Raw genomic sequence first — 21,607 nt, 5'->3', positions numbered from 1 at the left:
ATATGTTCTAAAATAGTTGTTTTCAAATTTATCCTTACTAAAAAAAAAATACATAGCATACGATGAGATATAAAATTAAATTTATAATAGAGATAAAATTAAAAATAATAATAAATAATTCTCTATATATATATTATGAGAATTATTTTAAAATGGTTTTGTAATAAAGATGGGAGGCAGTGCAAATTACTTTTAATATGTTTTATCATAATGAAAACAATTTAATAACTTTGCCTAAAATTTTAATAAATTCTTAACTTTTGTCTTTATTAAATGTAAATATTTTAATAACAATTTTTAATAACTTAATTCACAAGCATGCATGGTAATTAAGGTATCCAACATGGATGGCAAGATTTGGAAGGCAACAAAATTGTGGGTCGATTCGTCACATCACCAGAATTACCAGGGAAGGTGAAGTCTCATTATGAGAATAATAAATTTACCAACAAAGGTGGCGAGTCACTCTGCTGAAAGTAATAAGGTGTTGTACATAAGGTTTGGTCATTTTAATTTCTCTCTAATATTGCGACTCGGTTCTCATTGATTACTTACACCAACTTCCATCCACTCCCTTTTCGTGTAAAATGCTTTGACGCAATATTTTTACTCCTTTATAAAAACATAACACCACCCTGCCGCCAAACTATCCATGGCTATTCAACAAATATTCAATATTTTTCTCTACTGCACAAAATATAAAACAATTTAAGAAATTTTTGCAACATTACTGTACTCGTATTTTTTTAAAACATTTAATCGTTGTTTGACTGGGAAGAAAAAGATTGAAGAAATAAAAAAAATTGTCCTGGTCGAGTTTACTGAAACGTGTAAAGAAACATCATAAATATAAAAAATGAATAAAACTCTATATATATATATCATTATATCTACATTATATTTTCATTAATTATGAATAATGTGGATATATACACTTATATTCGGAATGGGCAGGGATGAAAATTAAATCCCACTTGACATTTCTCTCCGGAAAAACTTGTTTTTCATGTATATAAAATAAAATATCTAATATCAAACATTTTCATCTTATGTTACGTTTTTCTATTAAAAATGTGAAAGTATTTTCATATAAAGCATTTTTTTATTTTATTTCTTTTTCAAGTTGCCCACAGGTATTTTTTTTATTGGAGTCAATCATGTTTGCAACTTGATGAGACACAAACTGTGTGTACTTTTTTTTTTTAATGAGAATTCAAACTTTAATTTACTGTATTATGAGATACTAGCCCATTCTACTAGATTTAATCTTTATTGATTATTTTATTTCTTTTAATAATGGGTAAGCAGAGTGAATTTCAATAGGAGAGGATTCCCTCCACTTCTTTTAATTACTCTAGACTTCCTATATTTATTATTAGATCAATTTCAGATGGTTGAGATTTAATATTTTATAAAAATGCTATTACAATATTAAATACTCCCTCATCCTATATATAAGATGTTTTAATCTAATTACGTAAATTAATAAAATTTGGTTATTTGATTAAAAGCACATCAATATTTTATTTTTTTTTCTAATTATTGTAGATAAAAAATGAATCTATTTTTTCAAAGTAACTCAGTGAAAGTATTTATTCTTTTATCTTTTCAATTTAATAAAGGTATAATGATCCATTTATTAAAAAATATGCTTACAACTCCTTATATTTAGGGATTAAAAAAAGTTTTATTAGACTTCTTATATATGAGGGCGGAGAGAGTAATATATATCCAGCCATATATATGTATATATGTTACTCTCATGTTACATTAATACATAAATACATACATACATAACTAGACATCATGTTTAGAAGTTGTCTATAGTATGGCTTTTTATTATGCTAGTTCTATTTGGATTTGAATCAGCGGGTGGCTCAAATCCAATAGCTACTCAATAAATGTCCTACATTACATAGTAACAATTGTTTAATTTAATTGAACAAATATAAAAACTTTTGTCATGTGATATCTAAAAAAGTATAAAATCTTAAATTTTTATGAGGGCAACGTGCATTAAAAGTATTTTGATTGTGAGAGTTGTTTTGAATTTTTAAAAAGAAATATATTTTGATAATTTTTAAGTGTTGATAGAATCTAATGATTATAATTGATATACTCATTGAGTGAGTGGCTTTAAGTCATTTATCAAATCTAAATCCATTATATTTCAATATCATTATCAACTGTGCAACTTAATTCTTAAATATCGTAATTATTTATTAGATCAATGCATACTATCAACGCGAGGCAACGATAACATACACCACCTATGTCAGCCTTTTGAAGGCGCTCAACTTGACACAGTTCTATTTGATAAATTCAATGTCGTCAACAAATTTATCATTAAATCATCAATACATACATACATACATACATATTTGTATATGTATCTACAATAGTTAAGACACTATTTTTCTTGTATATACTAGGGATAGATAATTTGATGCACTATTAATCACTTGTGAATATCTGCATCTTATTTCATGGAATATCTGCACAACATTGGGAAAAAAAAAGTTCTAATTATAGTTTAAATAAAAAGCCAAATTTCTAATTAACCTTTACATTTTTTTGGTAACTCATCATCTTAATTTCAAGATTCAAATCCACTGAGTGACCTAAATTTACATACTCAATGAATATCTTAATAACAACCATTAAATTTTATTAATATTTAAAAATTATGAAGATACGTTTCTCAAAAAATATTCAAAACACATTCACAATCCTCACCAAAAATTGGATATTTTGTGCTTTATCAGTATCATATGATAAAATCACAACGGGGGATACTCATTGAATGTGGTTGAGTTCGTCCCACTCACTGGATCTTCGTGATGAGTCTATGCAGCTAAAATGTAAACTAGTGACAAATTTTATCGCGTGTATTGCCTGCTGTTAGCAAGTGAAATGCATATTAATGGCGGTTGTTGCTGCTGAGTCACAACATGGTAAGGCATGGATGAATATGAGATTACTTTGGAAGCAGGTCAAGGCAACTAACTCTCACCTCAAACTCTTCCCCTCTCAGCAATCCATTGGAATTTAAAGCCATTAATGCCTTAACATTACCAGACACTTTCATTTCATTAGAATGTACGTACGTTTGGTTCTGATAACCAAGTCCCTTTCACTTGCCTCGCCACATGATGTCTTTTCACATGCAAACGAACTTGGATCTGATCTACCAGCCACGCCCGAACAAGTCCACAACAACTCCATTATTGATGACAAACACATACCTCCAAAATACGTTGAATTAAACTTCCATCGCCTTTGTTATTAATTCCCAATATTTCATGAAAATGGCCAAATAATGTAACCTGTACATTCCAATCATGTACTCTTCTGATCTATATGCAATGGTATATTTAATATGATTCAAAAAGGACGTGCTTTTCAACGACAGAAATGGTCAGTGGTGGTGGAAGAGTACAAGAATCCGAGGGCTAGGTGACGTGATGGCTTTTGGTGCATGCAAATGTGAATGGGTTGAGGTTAGGGCTACGACTTTGGGAACATGGTTCCAAAACTCTGGTCTCTGGGTTCCTTTTTGAAATTGATCTGAGTCTCGCGGGGTTGCTTGTGGAAGAGTTCAATTGAAAGTTGTAGTTGGTCCGTTTCATGTGAAAAATATATAGGACAAGATTGATGACTCGATTGATCTGTCTGGTTATGTAAGCCCCAAGCATCTCAATGTCTGTCTGCCTGTTTTTTTGGTCATTTTTATTGCTCAGGCCCAAGCCAACTTTTTCATTCTAGATTTCCCTAGCAGCCTAATAATATTATAATGAGAAGGAAACAAACAAAAAAGAGTAATCTGTAGACTGTAGCGGATCGTGAATTATATATGGAATGGAAGACTATATCCAGAATGATCAGATTAAAAAATTTCAGACAGGTGAATTCTGACAAACCAAGTCAAGGAAAATTTCGACCTTTCTTCCATTTCTTTATCTGACAAAAGAGGGAAGTCGCATGAAATGGGATCCACATGGCAAATTTTTCTCTAACGTATTCTTTCACCATCTATTAGAAGCCATTTATTGATAAGGAATCTGCATTATATTATAAGGGAGAGCAAAAACTACCAAATAATATAGGTCTTCCCTTTTTGTGATTTAACATCTTGTAAGTGGACTAGATCATAAACAAACACAATGCACAATTCCAAGTTGCAATATATATCTATGTAATGCCGAGCTCCCGGAAAAATATTTGTAATGACAGACATAGAATGTCAGAATAAAATTTGATTACATGTGTATTATGTGAAATTTGAAAAGTAAGTTAGTGATCTGATAATTAATAATTAAGCTATAAGGATCGTCAGAAGCATCTCGAAAAAGCATAGAACCTGACCAGACAATCCTAGAAAGGGAAAATCACAGTGACAAATCAAAAAACACATGCACATGGGAGCAAAAATGAGAACCACACAAAATATGAGGGGGCTGATTAAACTAATTTTTACATTTTTATAATTAAAATTTAAAAAAAAATTCAAAGGATCAATGAAATTTTGGGGGCAAAGCACCCCCTTCCCTACTTACAATCATCCCGGGGAGATCAAATTGGGTGATGAATCTATATCCTTTTATTTATATATCAATTATTAAATCTAATTTCATTTAATATAATATAAGACTTTTTTACTTTTCTTTTCCAGGTCAAGTTAAATCCACTTGTACTCAACTTTCTAGTGTACAATAAGCATCTTATTTATTCTGTTTTAGCAAACAAAGAGTCAAACGCTAAGGCTATTAACCAATTAATACGATTTTATATGAATAATATTATACGATAATTTATAAATTGATAAATAGCATGTCGTATTCTGTTTATCAATCCAAGAGTACTTATCCGGTCTCCTCCTCTTCTATTTTATTCTTCAGGCGGAAGATTTCAATTAACTCGCTCACTATCATTCTTTGATTCAATTCTTATCAACTTCTTTGAAATCTCCACATCTAGTTGAGAAACAAATCTTGCAAGCTGACCAGTCTAATCTGTCGTCATTAAGACATCAACCACCAACAATTAAAAATGTATGGAGGTAAAGCCTTCAGATTTCTCTGTTCAGTTGTTATTGGGTGAGAAGGAAGGAATGGCCATGAGAGCAGAAAAGGAAATTAGTAATAGAAAATAAATATGATCGCACAGCTAACTAATTTGTATCATATTGTATGATCCCTCTGAAATATGGGATTGTAATTAACGGTGCGTCGTTTTCAAGTTAATCAGTAATTAATGTGCCAGTATTGGCCGCCATATTATCTGGATTCAGTCATTCTGAGTTTCTGACACTTCAAATATTTATTCCTGAATCCAGGAGGGCCTGTTATTTTATAATCAATTAAAGACAATAATATATATATTTTCAGGGTCGTAAAATGTTCTTAAATTTTGTAGAACAAGTGTTTTTTTTTTCCTTCTGTGGTCGTAATTTATGAAACACGGCACTCCACAAATTCTGACAATATACTTTTGTGGATAAAGCAATAAAAAAAACATAAAAAGACTCAATCGCTCGGTCGGTTATAAACAATTATATATCAAGAAAATGATAAATAAATCCCCATCTAAACAAGTGAATGATATGAGAGTATCATGAGATGGAATAATTATTTTAAAGTCTTTAGAAATTTATCAAAAATTTTTTTGTATAAAATTATATTTCTAACTGTTTATAAAATACTTATAGAAAGAATAGTTGACAAAAATAATGCAGTTAATATAAGAAGGATAGTTGTTACTCTCTTTGGTCCCACCTAATACTTATTTTTAATTAAATTTAATCCAAAATATAAGACACTTGAAAGCTTTCAAAATTATCATTATTGTATTAATTAATGAGGGCATGAAAGATATACTCCAACAAAACACTTCTTCTTTAGGCCCAAAAAAAAAATACTTCTTCTTACTCTCACTATTATAGAATAGGCTTTTAATAGTAGGTAAAAAATACTTTTAATAACAGTTATAGAACTATTATTGTTTCAGGAGATATTAAAAGTTTGTGACTTTCAATAGCAGTTGTTCGACCGTTGTTGAAAATAAACTTTCAATAGCAATTGTCTGCTGTTGAAAGTTGCCCTTTGATTAATTTTTGGAAAGAAGGGGGACTCTTGACAAAGGTTATGATGATAACCATTGTTAAAAGTACTTTTCACAGCAATTATAATCATAATGGCTATTAAAAGTGGTTTTTTTAAGAAAAAATTAATTCTGTTTCTACTTATTTTCTCAATTCCTACAAATAAAAATATTTCATACAATTTATCGCCAGCCAACTAGTTTCAGTATATATAAATAATCTAAATTTCAATACAAAATTTTATAAAAATTACATAAAATTCACATGGTCTATACAATCTCCTAAAAAACTACCTAAACCTCACATATATACCATCCACAAAATATTGTACCCAATGTGTGAGGACGTTGTCAACCTCTTCCTTAGAGAATGGATTTACAATGTCAAGCATCTAAATTAAAGTATAAAATTACAATTAAAACATTAACTAACTAATTCAAATAATAATAAAATTAGCTTTTCAAAAATATATTTACCTTATTAGTAAATTTAGTCATTCCCAATGTGATGATGTTGAGCATGTGACTTATCACATATACGCTGCACAAACTAGTCTTTTATGGTTGCCTACGACTCTGTATAAAAACGTACATATAAAAGCAATTAGTAATAAATCTTAATAATTGAATAAATTAATAAAGTGTTAGTTTTACTTAACTTTGGCTCGATTCACTCAGGATTCTTGAGTTCATATGCGTTCTTTTTTATAACCATTACTTGATATGTTTTCATTAACTTATGATCAACATCACGAGATTTGTAACTAATACTAGTACTATAGAAAAAAAAAAAGACTTTTAACGGTGATAAAAAAAGTCGCTGCCAAAGGTATATTTTTGGATGCGATAATTAGAAGTCACTGTTAAAAGTTGACAAAAGTTGCCACCAAAAGTAAATTTTTAGTGACGACTTTTAAGGCCTCCTTTTAGCGATAACTTTTAATTATTGTTGTTACAAATCACATTGTCACTGCCATTTTCATGAAAAATAATTAAAAAATTCATGCAATTACTTTTAGTGGCAACAGTTCATTGCCACCAAAAGTAGTCATAAAAAAACAATTTAAAAAATAATTTATGTAATTACTTTTAATAGTGATAGTTTGTTGCTATCAAAAGTATTTTCTAAAAAAATAATTAAAAATTAAAAATAATTTATAAAATTACTTTTAGAGTGACAAACTATTGTCGCCAAAATTATTTTCATAAAAATTAATTAAAAAATTAAAAATAATTGATGTAACTATGTTTGTCACTGTCAAAATTATTTTTATAAAAATAATTAAAAATTTATGCAATTACTTTTTTGGCAGCAACAGTTTGTTGCCACTAAAAGTATTTTCATAAAAAATTAATTAAAAAATTTAAAATAATTTATGTAACACTCAAAAGGTTGTCACCCCCAAAAGTATTTTCATAAAAAATTTAAAAATATTTTTAAAAAATTAATTTACATAATTACTTGTAGTGGCAAAATTTGTTGCCACTAAAGGTATTTATATATAAAATGAGAAATAAATTATATATAAGATCAATAATAATTACTTTTAAAAATAATAATCTTGTTAAGCTAGTATTTTAATAATTATCTTATTAAGCTAGTATACATAATCAAGCTAAGTTACATATAAATTATAAATAAATTTTTTTATAATTTTTTTATGAATTATTTCAAAAAAATTTTAAATTATAATCAGATTAAGTTATACATACATACATACTTACACACACACACACACACACACACACAAATAGCATTGAAATGTTAAAGTTGTATTAATGTTATAAAATGCAAATGGCATTGTAAACTACTTAACATATTACACACTTGATACTTGGCTTGGTATATAAATGGTGTCTACTCCGTCTGCTGAATTTTACTTTTCACTACTATAGAATTATTTAAATAAGACGCTCCATATTTAAAAATTATTTAAAATAAGAAACAAATAAGATAGGTGAAGAATGCTTGACGTTTTTAACCGTCAAGTAAAGTTGGCTGTAATATATGTTGCACTATTACTTAATCATTAAAAACTGTCAAGTATTAACAAAAATAAGTGTCAGGAGTGAGGGTATTTTATAGTGGTGTTTCCTCATCTAGTTCTTGTTCTTCAAATTACTCAAATTGTTTACTTTGTTAATGTTAAATTTGTTGGGATTATTATCGGATAAGAATTATAAAATTGATTGTTTAATTTATATTAATATTTGAATTATGGATGAAATTATGTATAAACTTATTAAATTTTATTTATTTTAAGTTGTAAAGTTATTAAAAAGTATTCCCTATTATCTTGAGATTGACTCTATTAAAGAGATTTTAATAAAAGTTTAAACTAATTTAGATTGAGTTAATATAATATTCTTTCTATTTTAATTATGAAATATCCACATATCCACTTAGATTTTTAATTTATATTTTTTTTGTTTAATGTCTACTTTTAGTTTATTACATATCCACTCATTTTCCATCTCAAAGATAATAAAGAATAATTATTTAAAATGACTATTAACAAAATTTATATAATTAACTTAAACTAATATAATACATACTTATAAATAAATTATATACTTAATCATTTTTATTTAAAAATAAAAATAAAATTTAAAAATTGGTTAAAATGTTTATAAGAAAATTATTTAATATGTAAAAATTATTTCATTTTAAGTTTATTTTCCTAAAAAAATAATATTTGCTACAAAAATATAATACACACACACTCATATAAATTATTTTACAAAAAATATTTTTTTTGTATGCAACTAAAAAAAATATAATAAATACACTTTCAAAATTTTATTACATTATAAAATTTGTTAATTTTTATCACATTAGAAAATTCTAATTTTTATCAAATTTATTAAGACTTATTTAACTTTCAAACAACCAGTATGTAACTGGGTGCAAGGCTTATGACTTGTGGTGCAAGGATTATGGCATGGGTATATATGTTGAACAAGCAGCCTTTTTTTCTTCAATTTCATTAGTTTAAAGAGAGGGGTATTTTAGTTATTTGTTTAAATTATTTAATGAATAAAATATTAGCTTTGGTCTTTCAATTGCATTTGATCCTTGGGACTAATTTCCTTTCTAACAAGGTCCTTTTCACCAATTTTCCCAACAATAATTAATAAATATAAATTAAAAATTAAAAAAATGAAACAGTAGGTACCTATAGTGGCCAAGAAATGATGAGGAAGAAGGAGGATCAAGAGAGAGGAGTTAGGGGGCGAGGGGGTGGGAAGGGCTGATCGAGTGAGGGGCAGAAGGGGAGGGGAGGGGTGGCGAAGTGGGAAGGGGACCAAGGGGTAGGGGATGGAAGGTGAGGAGCAGCTTGGGAAGGGCCCTAGTGGTGGGGGACTATAGGTAAGGAGTTAGGAAGGCGATAGGTTGAGAGGTGAGGAATGGTAGATAGCATGTAACTGCGGGGGAGGGGAGTTGGGAGTGAGAAGACAAAGAAGATAAAGAAAGTGTAGGAGGATACAAAGAGGCACACAGGGTTTTTTTTTTTTAATTTAAATGCTTTCCAACATTGAGTGCCTTGGCACTTGATTTTAAAACCAAGAATTTTTATTTTTTAATTAATACACTTTCAACATTGGGTGCCATATTATTTTTATTTTTTAGTTTAAAAAACTTACAACATCAGGTGACTTGACATCCAATGTGGAAAGTGATGATATTTTTTTTTAATTTAAAAAAAACTTTTAACATTGGTTAAACATACACCGATTATGTAAGTCTTTTTAATAGCGGTCAATTATTTACCCATTGTTAAAAGCCCTGCAGACACGTACAATATTATAAAAATGCCACCATCACCTCTATTTTCTATAGCATTTGCCTTTAAATTGCTATTAAAAATTCCTTGTAAATAACAATTTATGCACTAGTATTTTCATGTGTGAAGTTGTAAGGGCAAAAAAGAAAAAAATATATTTCTAACCTTGTTTTTTTAAACTATCCTAACCCACCCTTCCTCATAGGGAAGGGGGTCCACATACATACAACCACACACCCATGCCACACATAACTACACAAGCATGTCACAAGCACACACGCACCTAATAATATTTTTTCCCTAGGTCAGTTAGGGATAGAGTCCACAAGCTCTTTTTAGGGGATGTGACATGTTACTGATATAAAAGGTTATAAGTATTTTTTTTTGAATGAAAGTAATGAAATAACTACTTTTATTTATATTTGAAATATAGTTGAACAGTGTCTTAAAATTTAGACAAGAGGAAGTATTGCATGACTAAATGGAAGTTGTACTGATTAACGTTGTTAATATTTAATTAAAGTTGTTAATTACCAAGCTAAAATTATTAGGATAGAGAGCACACTCGTTATTGAATAGCTAAAACTAACAACTTAGTTTCCTATATTAACAACTCTTAATTTGTTATTAACACTTCAATTTAGGTTTCAACAACTATGTTTTTTGTTATATTATTAAGGGTTAAAAATAAATTTCACAAAAATATGTTAGATAACTCAACAGAGACATCAAAATATATTGTTTAAAATTTAAATGTCTTGTTTAACAACTTTCCTAAATATTTCCTTTGGTATACCTCTGCCCCTTTTTAAATGATTTATTCTACTCTCCATACTAGTGTCTCTAAAAACCTTCTTTATACATATTCAAACTATAACTAATAGTTTTCTATCACCTTTTCCTGGATAGATATTACACTAACTTTTTTCTATATATGCTCATTATAAATTTTATATTTTTGTGTGCGTCCACATGTTCATCACAATGCCCTCCTCTTTGTCATTCCAACTTCATGCTTTTGTTTTCCCTTTAAAACCCAACATTCATTACCAATGGGTATTATAATAGTTTGATAAAACTTCCTTTTAAACTTGTTAAATATCTTCTAATTACAAATAGCTCTTGTAGCATTTATCTATTTGAACCAGTCAACCTGTGTTTAATATGCAACATCCCTATCAATTTCACCATCGTTTTGAATAATATTGCTTCTAAATATTTAAAACTTTTTACTTATGGTATGCTATAACCTCTCTATCTCACTTCTAAATCACTACTAGCTAACAAACAACAACAACAATGAAAATTTTTATCCTATTAAGTGGGGTCGGTTACATGGATTGCATGATGCCATTATGCTCTATCATCAACCAAGCTTTTAGGAGTATTATTAACTAAGAAATCTTGCTCGCTAACTTCCATAACTATTTTTTGGTCTTTCTTTGCCCCTCTTTATAAGGCTTAAGATTATCTGTTATACTCTCTTTTTATAAAAATTGCAATGTATATATATTCCATCTCACTCCTGCTCAGAGGCGAATCACTCTTAACTCTAAAGTCTTTATCCAAATTTAAGTTTAGAGTTAATATCTTCTCTTCACTTTGTAATAAGAACTATATTATATGTAAGAATTATGCAATTAAGGATTTCTTCTTGAATATGTTTAGTTAGAATATCTAAAATCAAGTCAAAGATGATCCTTAATATGTAAACTATGTATTTACACATTTTTAAAAAATATTAAATTATCTAAATGCCTGCCTCAAATGTCAAAGTACATAAGAGACCAATGAAAATTCAAACTATTAATCAAATAGTATTTCACAATTCAATAGTTCACAGAAAGGACCTTTTTAATTTATTCAATATAATACGACTGAATTTGAAATTATATGTTTATGGGGAAGCTCAAAATCCAAATTAACTAGAATAGTAGGAGTTGCCACATCAATGGTGGGGCCTCCCTTTAACAACTTCCCAAGTTACAACCAAATATCACTGGTTTGGTTATACTTGCAACAAAAGTCCTAACTCCAACCCAAGTTGAAAAAGGTCAAACTCCCTTATGCGATTAAAAATTTAACAAATTATTTTTTTCTCAAAAAGAATAGATAGAAAAGCCACCTTTTTCTTGACTTTCCCCTTTTTTGATTTTTTTATTCTCTTTTTCATTTTGTCTTGTCTTTTCCATTTTATATTCTTCTTGCATTCTTTACCCACAAACAATGCACTCAGTACAGTCTCCGCCATCGCTGATTTCCAACTCTATCGATATTAGAGATACGCATGCTTCTTCACTTACCAGAACTCACATCTGGAAGGGCAATAATGTAAGATATGCATTTCATGCCTTATGACCAAGTTTTTTGTTATTTATGCCTCTCTCTCTCTCTCTCTCTCTTCTAGTCAATTTTTAGATATTGACCTAGAATTTATGCTTCTTGAGATCAATCTAGGATTATCTTAGGTACTGAGTGGTATGGTTGGCTTCCTTAGATAAGCAGATGGAGTATTTGAATGCGATACTAGAGAAGAAAGGTTGGTCTTTAATTTGTTGCAATGTTTATGCTACATTCATGATTACTTTAGGATCTCTATCCTCCTATTTCTCATTAATTATGTGATACTATTTGTTTCTCTATTGGCACAGGGGGATTGGTTTTTCTTCTTTGTTTCGTTAGTTTTGTTCATGGCTAAAATATTTTAAGGTTTTCCATTTCTATAAACTATTGGCTGTTTTGAATTTAGCATTATTTGACAAAAAGGTGCTGTTTTGTTAGCTAACTAATGAGTAGCTTGTACTTTACTTTCTAGGCACCTTAATCTCGAAACCATGATTGATCCCTTTCTCTGTGATGTGCTATATTTAATTATTGCTATCTTTACATATATATATATATATATATATTAAGGTTAAAGTGCATTTTTACCCTTATATTTTCCTTCAATGAGAATTGAATTTCAGTTAATCAAAAAATTTCACTAGAAAAGTTGTAACTTCTTATTCTATTTTAATCATTACTAAAAGAAAAGTAGCTAGTAGCCATTTCTTAAACTAAAGCAGCCATGGATATTTATTTTTAATTTTTAAACTTAGGGTATTTTAGTTATTTTACAAAAAAATATTAATGTCTAAAAGGTCCCTAGGGACTTGTGAAGAATTATAACATTTTGTGAGATCTCATTGTCATTTCTATATTTTAGGAGGCTAAAGTACATTTTTCTACTTGTACTTTCCTTCAAGGAGTACTGTGTAACATCTTGAAAAATTAACCCTGATTAGTTAAGTTAAACAAAGTTAATAAAGTAATTAATATGATATGTGGTCAAAGGGTCCCAATGAATGATTTGAGTTGTGATTTCAACCGTAGGATTGGGACTCTCGAACCTCAATAAGAGAGGAAAACAAGGGTAAGTACCTTTGTATCATATGCTATGGTGTATAAGTTGCCATAACAAGAAGTGGAGCTCTTTGTATTGCACGTCACGGCGCGTGTAGTAGGTACCACGATGCATGATCATCTTCTAACATAAGATCGTTTTACAGTTTGAAAAACAGAAGAGGAATAAAGAAGAATGAAGAGGAACATGAAAGCTTTCCTAAGGCATTGCAAATTTAAAGGATTATGAGCAATTTGAAATGTGTAAAAATTCAAGGTAAGTCTCCTAATTCCTCTACTCCCTTCCTCTTCCATTTTTTTAGAAGTTGAGAGTTAGGGTTTGCTAGAAAAGTGAATTTTTGGACTTATAGGGATATAGGTCCAAACCCATTGATTTGAATAGAATTAATGGGAGTTATTTAGGTTATTTGAACCTAGCATTTATAACTTTATGAGTTTTGGTAATTGTAGGTAATAAATACCAATAAGTATTTGTAGAGGTTGTTGGGAGTGTTTAATAGCCATTAATCATTATTAGATGAATTATTGGAACCAATGTGACCTTCTATTCTATAAACAAAGAACTATCTCAAATATGGTCTCAATACATTCAATCCATTCCTCTGCTTCACCTTCCTTTATACTCCTATCAAAGGTAGGCAAATTGAATTAGGAAAAACTCTTCCAAGCTCAGTCTATGAAATTTTGAGAGCCACTACAACCTAAAGCCCTCGATTGCTTAGGTGTACTTTCTTCTTAGGCTTCCTCTTCTTCAATCATTTCTTCTTCATTCTTAATAGTCTTACTGTCACCTCTTGCTCTCTCATTCCTCAGTGCACCCTATTCCCTCACAATGTTGCAGATTTCTCTCATTAAATCCCTCATCTTAAGCAATAGAGCATCATTACCCTTTAGGTCATTCTTAGGTTACTATAGGTTCTGTCCAACTAGAATGTGGTTTTCTAGTGGCAGCTTATTAATCTTAGGCACTACATTTGTGTTGGATGAAATACCACCGGTAGCAATCTTAGTGGATTATCTTCTTGCCATATTCTCCCTTCCTAAGAAAGGAAGTAACCATAAAGAGAGTAAGCATACAGTTTATATAACTATATAAAGGTAAGCTAAAGTGTAATGAATACATATGATGTCAACTTTTACATATAAATGCAACAAACACAATACAAACACATAACTTAAGGAATACTAGTCTCGGAACACATGAAACGGATAACAAATTGTAGTATCTATCTTGATATTATTAAAACACAACACACTACTACTATTATGATAACCTATTACTAGCAAACTATTATCAAGACAGCACTCCGAGACCAACTTCTGGAGAGTGTCATTTCACCATTCGACGTCCAACTTGAGTTATTTAACTGTCCACATGAAGCCTTTTAAGTTACCTATCTATTCGCACTAGTTTCACAATAAAAATTTTTACAATTTAAAAGTGGGATACCCTTATGCAAAATGACCCTTTTTCCTTTTAAAACACACCTAAGGGAGTCCAAACTCTCAAACCAAAAGCAATAGACCTGAGACTAGTTGAACTAACTTAAATAGACTACAATATACATAACTAAACAAGCAATTACATATACATATATCTCAAGCACATTTTAGCCATAATAATCCCATTTACACATAAATCAAAAGGGCTGAGACATAATTCAACACAACTATCCAACTGTTAAATTGGGGCACATGGTAGAAAGATTAAAATCAAAATCTAGAAAACTCAATCGCAATTGTGAACCGATCGAATTCATTTAAGTTAAGGTGGACAAAATAAATACCTTTTAAACATCAAACTTCTCAAGCTTTCCTCAAGAATTTGGACCTCAGGAGCTGACAACACAAATCGACCCCCTTTATCGGTATCCACTCGAATAGCTTTTCAACATGAACAATGTACTAGCACTCTTAGTAACTAACATCCATTTGTCTGTGTATAAGCCTTGGAAGATCTAATATTGTGGCCTTAGTTTTATTTTCTTTTCTCTAGGGTATGTTCATGACTCCAAAAAAAAGTTTTGCCATCAAGAGACTCTCTTACTTAGGAAGCTTGTCCTTTTATATGCTATATAGATTAGGATTTTTATCTTTCCTTGTGAATTTTCAAAAAAAAATCACAATTGTTTCAAAAATCAAATCTTAAGCCAACAGAATAAAATTTAATTTATCTCATAAATTAAATTTATCATATTATATCTTATTTAAATTTATCTCATAAATTTAAATTATAGAACTGATATGATATCCTCTCATATCATATTAGTTATTAAATTTATTTAAAACTAACACAATATAATATAATATAATATATATCAAATATAGGTACATACACACACAAATATATATATATATATATTGAAATATATATATATATATATAATATATTATATCTTAAATTTTATATTTCATGTATATAAATGTGTATATATATATATATATATATTTATCAGATAAATATTCAAATACATATACATATACATGTATATATAATTTGTTCACCCTAGATAAAGCATTACATTCATTAAAATCAAACATATTTCAAATTTAACGAACTTAGACATTAGAGCTCAAGTTAGGCTATTCTTGTACGCAACCCTGTAGGCCCATATGAAGTTGGCAGTAGGCCAATAATGCTACTAGCTCACAAGTCACAAGTAGTTTCTAACAAGACATTGAGACTACCCAATTCATATAGAGATTAATGATTCGATGTAACCTATCATATAATCATATCACATCCTTTTTGTCATGTGATATTTTGGTTAAGTGTAAGACATAAAATTGTCATTCTTTTTTACTTGACAATTACTTTTTTGATCTCTAAGTGAATTGACTATAGCCATAGAAAAACCCTTTCAATTATATTATGGCTATATATTTTCTTAGTCTTACCTATCGAAGGGCCTAGTAATATCTCTCAATTAATTAAGGGACAAATTGCATCTTGACTACTCATATTCCTCTACATGAATATCATTAAACTCAATAATAGCTTTTATGATCACTGAATTAAAGGTGACTTTCTACTAGGTCAAAGTTTAATGATCAACATATAAGAATTTATGATAATCTCAGGTCAAAGAGCTTAGTGACATGGTTATATATGAGATAAGTTTATGGTTTGTACCATGCAGCTTTTTCATAGTAGGTTGATTCAGCACCTTATATCCTTTCAAGTGCTTATAACTTTGATTCATATGTCTATAATTAATTAAAGTTATACTAGTCTTGTTTCATCTATGATCCCTCATAGATGATGGACTAAGGACATTTAAGATAATTACTATAGTTTATCTAAGGATACAATTATTATAGTGAATGAACATGCAAGTAATATGATAACAAGAGAGAAATTCATTAAATAATAATATTCATAGCACAATGATTGGCCTTAGGGCACAATTTCCAACACCAACAACTATCCATACACATTTATTTACCTCAATAACAACATTTGCACTAGTATTTTAGCCTCTCACAATAATTTTCAATATAATTACAATATCTTAGGCCAAAATACATTAAATAACATCATCTCAACTTGCAAGTGTACCAAAATAATATATTTCCTAAAGTTGGCATACATATATATATATATATATATTTTTTAAGTTACACAATTTACTAAAAGAATATAGAGCTATACTATTACAAGATTTTCAATTCTCGATAATGTCTTTCTTCTCTTTGTCCCTTTTAAAGCCTTCACTTGTAAATATATAACCATAAGGGTGATACGATGTATTAGTAACCAAATAGTCTAATATATTCACAAGTGTACTAGATTAGCATATAAGTGTGTGAAGTGGCAGCATAAAATAGTTTACTGGATACATAATATACATATGATCAAATCTCATTCATATAATGCATGATCAATACTCTTCGCCTTATATCCTCCTTATTTCCTTCGATTGAATCTATAGACTAGCAACATAATAGTACCAAGTCCATGTGCCTGGACTGGTTAAGCTTACCAATCATGGGAGGTATCCTCGGCCAAAGATGCCTTTGCCTATTTTCAGACCATAAATTCTCCTTTTTCTTGAATATTCGGGGTCTTGTATGCCCAATCTATCACTAAGATAATACTAAGACTTTTAAATAAGAAAGATTGAATACCGAGACCTCAATGATGCTAATATACCACATAAATTTCAAAAAATATATCCCTACAACACTGGGGTGAACTCCCCCCTCTTATGATGATCATACTCATACAATACCACTTATTTATATTGAACTTATTAGGAATAATCATATAATAACTTCTAACATTTCAAACTTACATCTGATTTCACAATGATCTACAAGTAAGTATAAATATGTTTCAAAATGCCAAATATTCATACATAAATTACTAGTCTTTCATAATATATTATATACATATATACTTTCACAAAACTCATAATCATTCAAATACACAAGTAAAAAACCTAGATTATTCGGTTACCTTAACCCTTTTATCACAAATAGGGTTATTATAGTAATTTATCAACTTCTTTAGATTTTGCTAGCTCAATAAAGCCCAATTAATATTTAATCTACATGATTAAACACTAATAATTAATTTATAACTCTAATTAGTAACCTTTTAGGCTAATTTTGGATTACCCACATTAGCTAAATTTTCACTTAGGGTTTGTCTAAACCCTAGCTCAAAACTCTAAATCACTGTAAAACCCTTAAACTTAGGTTTATAACTTAATTTAACTCTTCAAGGCTCCATCTAAGCTAGTGGGTTCGGTTATATCTCAAGAAAGGGTAAAATCAACACCCATAAATAACCAAACTCACTAAAATTTTACATAAGGGAGAGGGAGGACAATTAGAAAGCTTACCCAAGTTTTAAACTAGTTTACATTTCTTCCAATACGGTTCAAAAGTGATGCCTTAACAAAGAGATATCCTATCACCGTCTCCCATTACGTTCCCTCTTCTTTCCATCTCTGATTTTCACACATATAAGCATATGATTTAATTAGATTTTTGTACATCTTTTGCAACAGATATCACAGTGAGACTAGAATCAAAATGTTATCCTCCCTCAATAAGACTAACCCATTTGGCCTGAATACTATTCTATTCTCCCTTAGGGGCTATCTAAAGGTCTAATAAATCTATTAGTAGGTCTGAACACATCATTTATCTAACAATCACCCAAATTTATCAATTTACCATTTTTAACACTTAAAGATTTAAAATTTAAAATTAAGGATGTGACAAAGGGCACATGATTGTTTATATTGTGACCCTTGTGATAAAATCTTATGATATTATATGATTGATGATTAGCTTTAGTTGTGTCGGTACTCAACTAAACTAAAATTGACTTAATATAGTATAGGCTAACCCTAGGTCATTCTTTTCAAGGAGCAATTTAGGGGTTATCTTAAGTTTTTTAGGTATTTAGAACTAATGCAAAAAAGATCTAAAACTAAATGCTAGATTTTTATACTAAAAAGCAAATGAGAAAATGTAATTTATGCAACTTAAACTACCTAAATGAATGCTAATGTTAATATCTAACACCTAAATTCTATTATGCAATGCATGAGTTCTAAATTATGATTGAGGGGTTTTGTTTCAAGAAAAGTGAAATGTAAACTAAAGGAATTAATTAAAAGACAAAAAGCACTAATTAACTAAAAATTAAGAAAAGTTTAATTCAAATGTGGAAAAGGGAATGACTTAGGATTTCAGATGGAGTTAACTTTCCTAGCCCAGTTTAGTTAAACCAAAGGGAAATGATAGGGGAGTGGAATTAATAAATTCAATTACCTAATTAAAGCAAAGGAAATCTATAAGCATAAAGTCTAACACTTAATCTACTAAAGCACTCATAGTGAATGAAATGCTATAACTATGAATTAGATAAATTAAATCCATTAAAACCAATGATGTTTAATTCAACAATAAATCTAGAAAATATGTTTAATTATCTAATTGAACAATTAGACAAATTATCAACTTATTTGAACAATCAAGAGGTAAAAGGAACAACCTAAATTTGCAACAAACACCACATTAACAATTAAACCAATAATTAAAACTCATTCATTAATTTAATTGGCAAATAAAGGGTAATAAACATAAATTTCAAAAAAATTATTCAATACAAATCAATCCAAATATCAATATAATCCAAGATTCAAAAATATTTATAGCCTAAAACTAGATTGTACTCAAGTATTATAACTTAAAATCATTTAAAACTAAATAATCCTAAGCTCTTGAATTAAAAAGATAAATAAAAAATCACTCCCTAATGGTCTTGAAGTGTAAATCTTAGGCTCTAGCTTCCTCCATGTTCATCCTAAGTTGTCTTCCAAGCTAGCTCAAACTCCCATGGATGAAGCTCTCCTTCCAAACTTTAAGCCACAAATCACGACCATGAGATGATTAATGGATAATTGGAGTTTAATAAATAAGTGAATAGTTTGGGAGTAGGAGAGATAAGGTGGTGTGAATGGAAAATGATTAAATTTGGATGAAGATGAGGTGTGTGGTCGTGGATTGAAAATAAAGAATGGAAATAATGGAGTGATTAATTGGTGGAAGAGTGGAAGAAGAGATGAGGTGGCATGAATGGAGTGGAAGAGTAGATGATTGGAAGTGGAGGAAAAGAGACGTTGGAGATGGGAGACGCCGCAGCGACACAAAAGAAAAAATAATAGAGAGCTTCTTCTTTTCTCAATTCCAGTGGCTGTATAAAATTAGTGAGAGGAAGAGAGGGTTTTAGGACAAAAGATCTAATGGCTAGAAGAGAGGAAAGATAGTTTAAGAAAAATTCCAATCATTAAATTAAAAAAGAACCAATAAAAAAAAGATAAAAAAAAGTATAAAAGTTCTCTAATTATCCTTAGTTAGAAATACCCATCGTACCTTTAATGGACTCGATAACTCTTTCCTTACCCTTGGATGCTCTTTTAATTATTAAGATTCAATCTTTGCCATTGAATTTCATTAATTTTATCTCTAAATTCTAAAAAAAATCAAATGCATCATTAGTTTATATTATGTCCTAAATAAATCCCTTGTCTTATAAAATATTTCTAAATTAATTTTTTATGGCAATTATAATTTTTTTACAAAATGGTCAAAAACTCAACTAATATATGATACTTCAAATTAAGCTCAATTAAAGATCAAAAAAATTAAATCATGTTAAAAATTGAAAAATAAAATTTTCACAATTTAAGCCCAAAATTCCTATAATTAATTCAAAAATATATTATTCTCCAAAATTGTCTAATAATCTAAATAATATCTAATAAATCCAAATTAGCCCAAAATCATCATTAAAATGCATGGAAAAGGTAGGATAAAATATATAAAATCTATGATTCATCAGTGATCACTGTTGTAATTATGAAAATGAACTTGCAAATGGAAAATTTAACATGATTATGGAATTGCTATACCACATGTATTTTGAAATTAGTTGATATGCATTGGTATAGACAAATGTATCTTAGTTATTGAGTAATTGTACTTACCTTTCTCTCTTACATATTACAAGAACTAGCTCATCAAGAAAAATAACCCAAAGCTTAGGATATCCATTTCAATTTGTCAGCCTCATTTATTTTAAAAATTGTGTATAACTTATTATGATATTGCCAACTAGGAGTTTCATATTTTCATTTACTTGCACTATGTAAATCTTGAGCTAAATTATGTATTTGGGAACTTAAGTTGTATGAGCATTAAATGAAATATTAGGAAGGGGTAAAATACTAGTGCAAGTGAGTAAGGAGTATATTTGTAATTGATGATGAACTGTAACATCCTAAATTTTAGATTAAAAAAAATTATGAAATTTAAGTTTTTTTTTTAAATGATGATAATAATAGGAATTTATATTATTTGAGGTTATTTTAATAATATGGGTAGGCATTTAATTATGAATTTAAAAACTTAAGTTTAAAATTATATAAGAAATATTTTGTTAAGATATAATTTTAAGATTTAAAAAAAATTATGTGTGTGTGAGAGTTTAAAAAAAAAAAGAAAAGAAAGTAAAAAAAAAAGGGAGGGAGGGGGTTTAGTCCCACATCGGTTAGATGTGGGAATGAAAGACACCTCCTCATGTATAAAAAGAGGAGGTGCATTGTGGAGGAAGCATAAAGAATTATTTATTATAATTTGTAAAAATTGCAACTAAGGGCCCAAGATGCAATTTGTGAAAATTGCAAGTAATGGCCCAAAGGTTTGAATAATTAAATTCAAACCTATAATTTTTTTTAATATAATTTTGGGACCCACAATCCCATTTTTATATTATTTTTCTCTCTTCCTCTCACGTTGCTCGG

General features: G+C 29.1%; 1 pseudogene; it reads left to right on the top strand.

Moving 5' to 3' along the window:
• The first annotated feature begins 2,923 nt into the window (after window positions 1-2,923).
• Window positions 2,924-21,607, top strand: part of LOC129309014 (probable protein S-acyltransferase 5) — a 33,512-nt pseudogene continuing 14,828 nt past the window's right edge.

The sequence above is a fragment of the Prosopis cineraria genome, unplaced genomic scaffold (genome assembly GCF_029017545.1).
Source record: "Prosopis cineraria cultivar Desert tree isolate PC_DT_omini unplaced genomic scaffold, ASM2901754v1 PC4, whole genome shotgun sequence".
NCBI lineage: Eukaryota > Viridiplantae > Streptophyta > Magnoliopsida > Fabales > Fabaceae > Prosopis > Prosopis cineraria.
The sequence above is the reverse complement of the archived record's forward strand: the minus strand, read 5'-3'. Positions and strand labels throughout refer to the sequence as shown.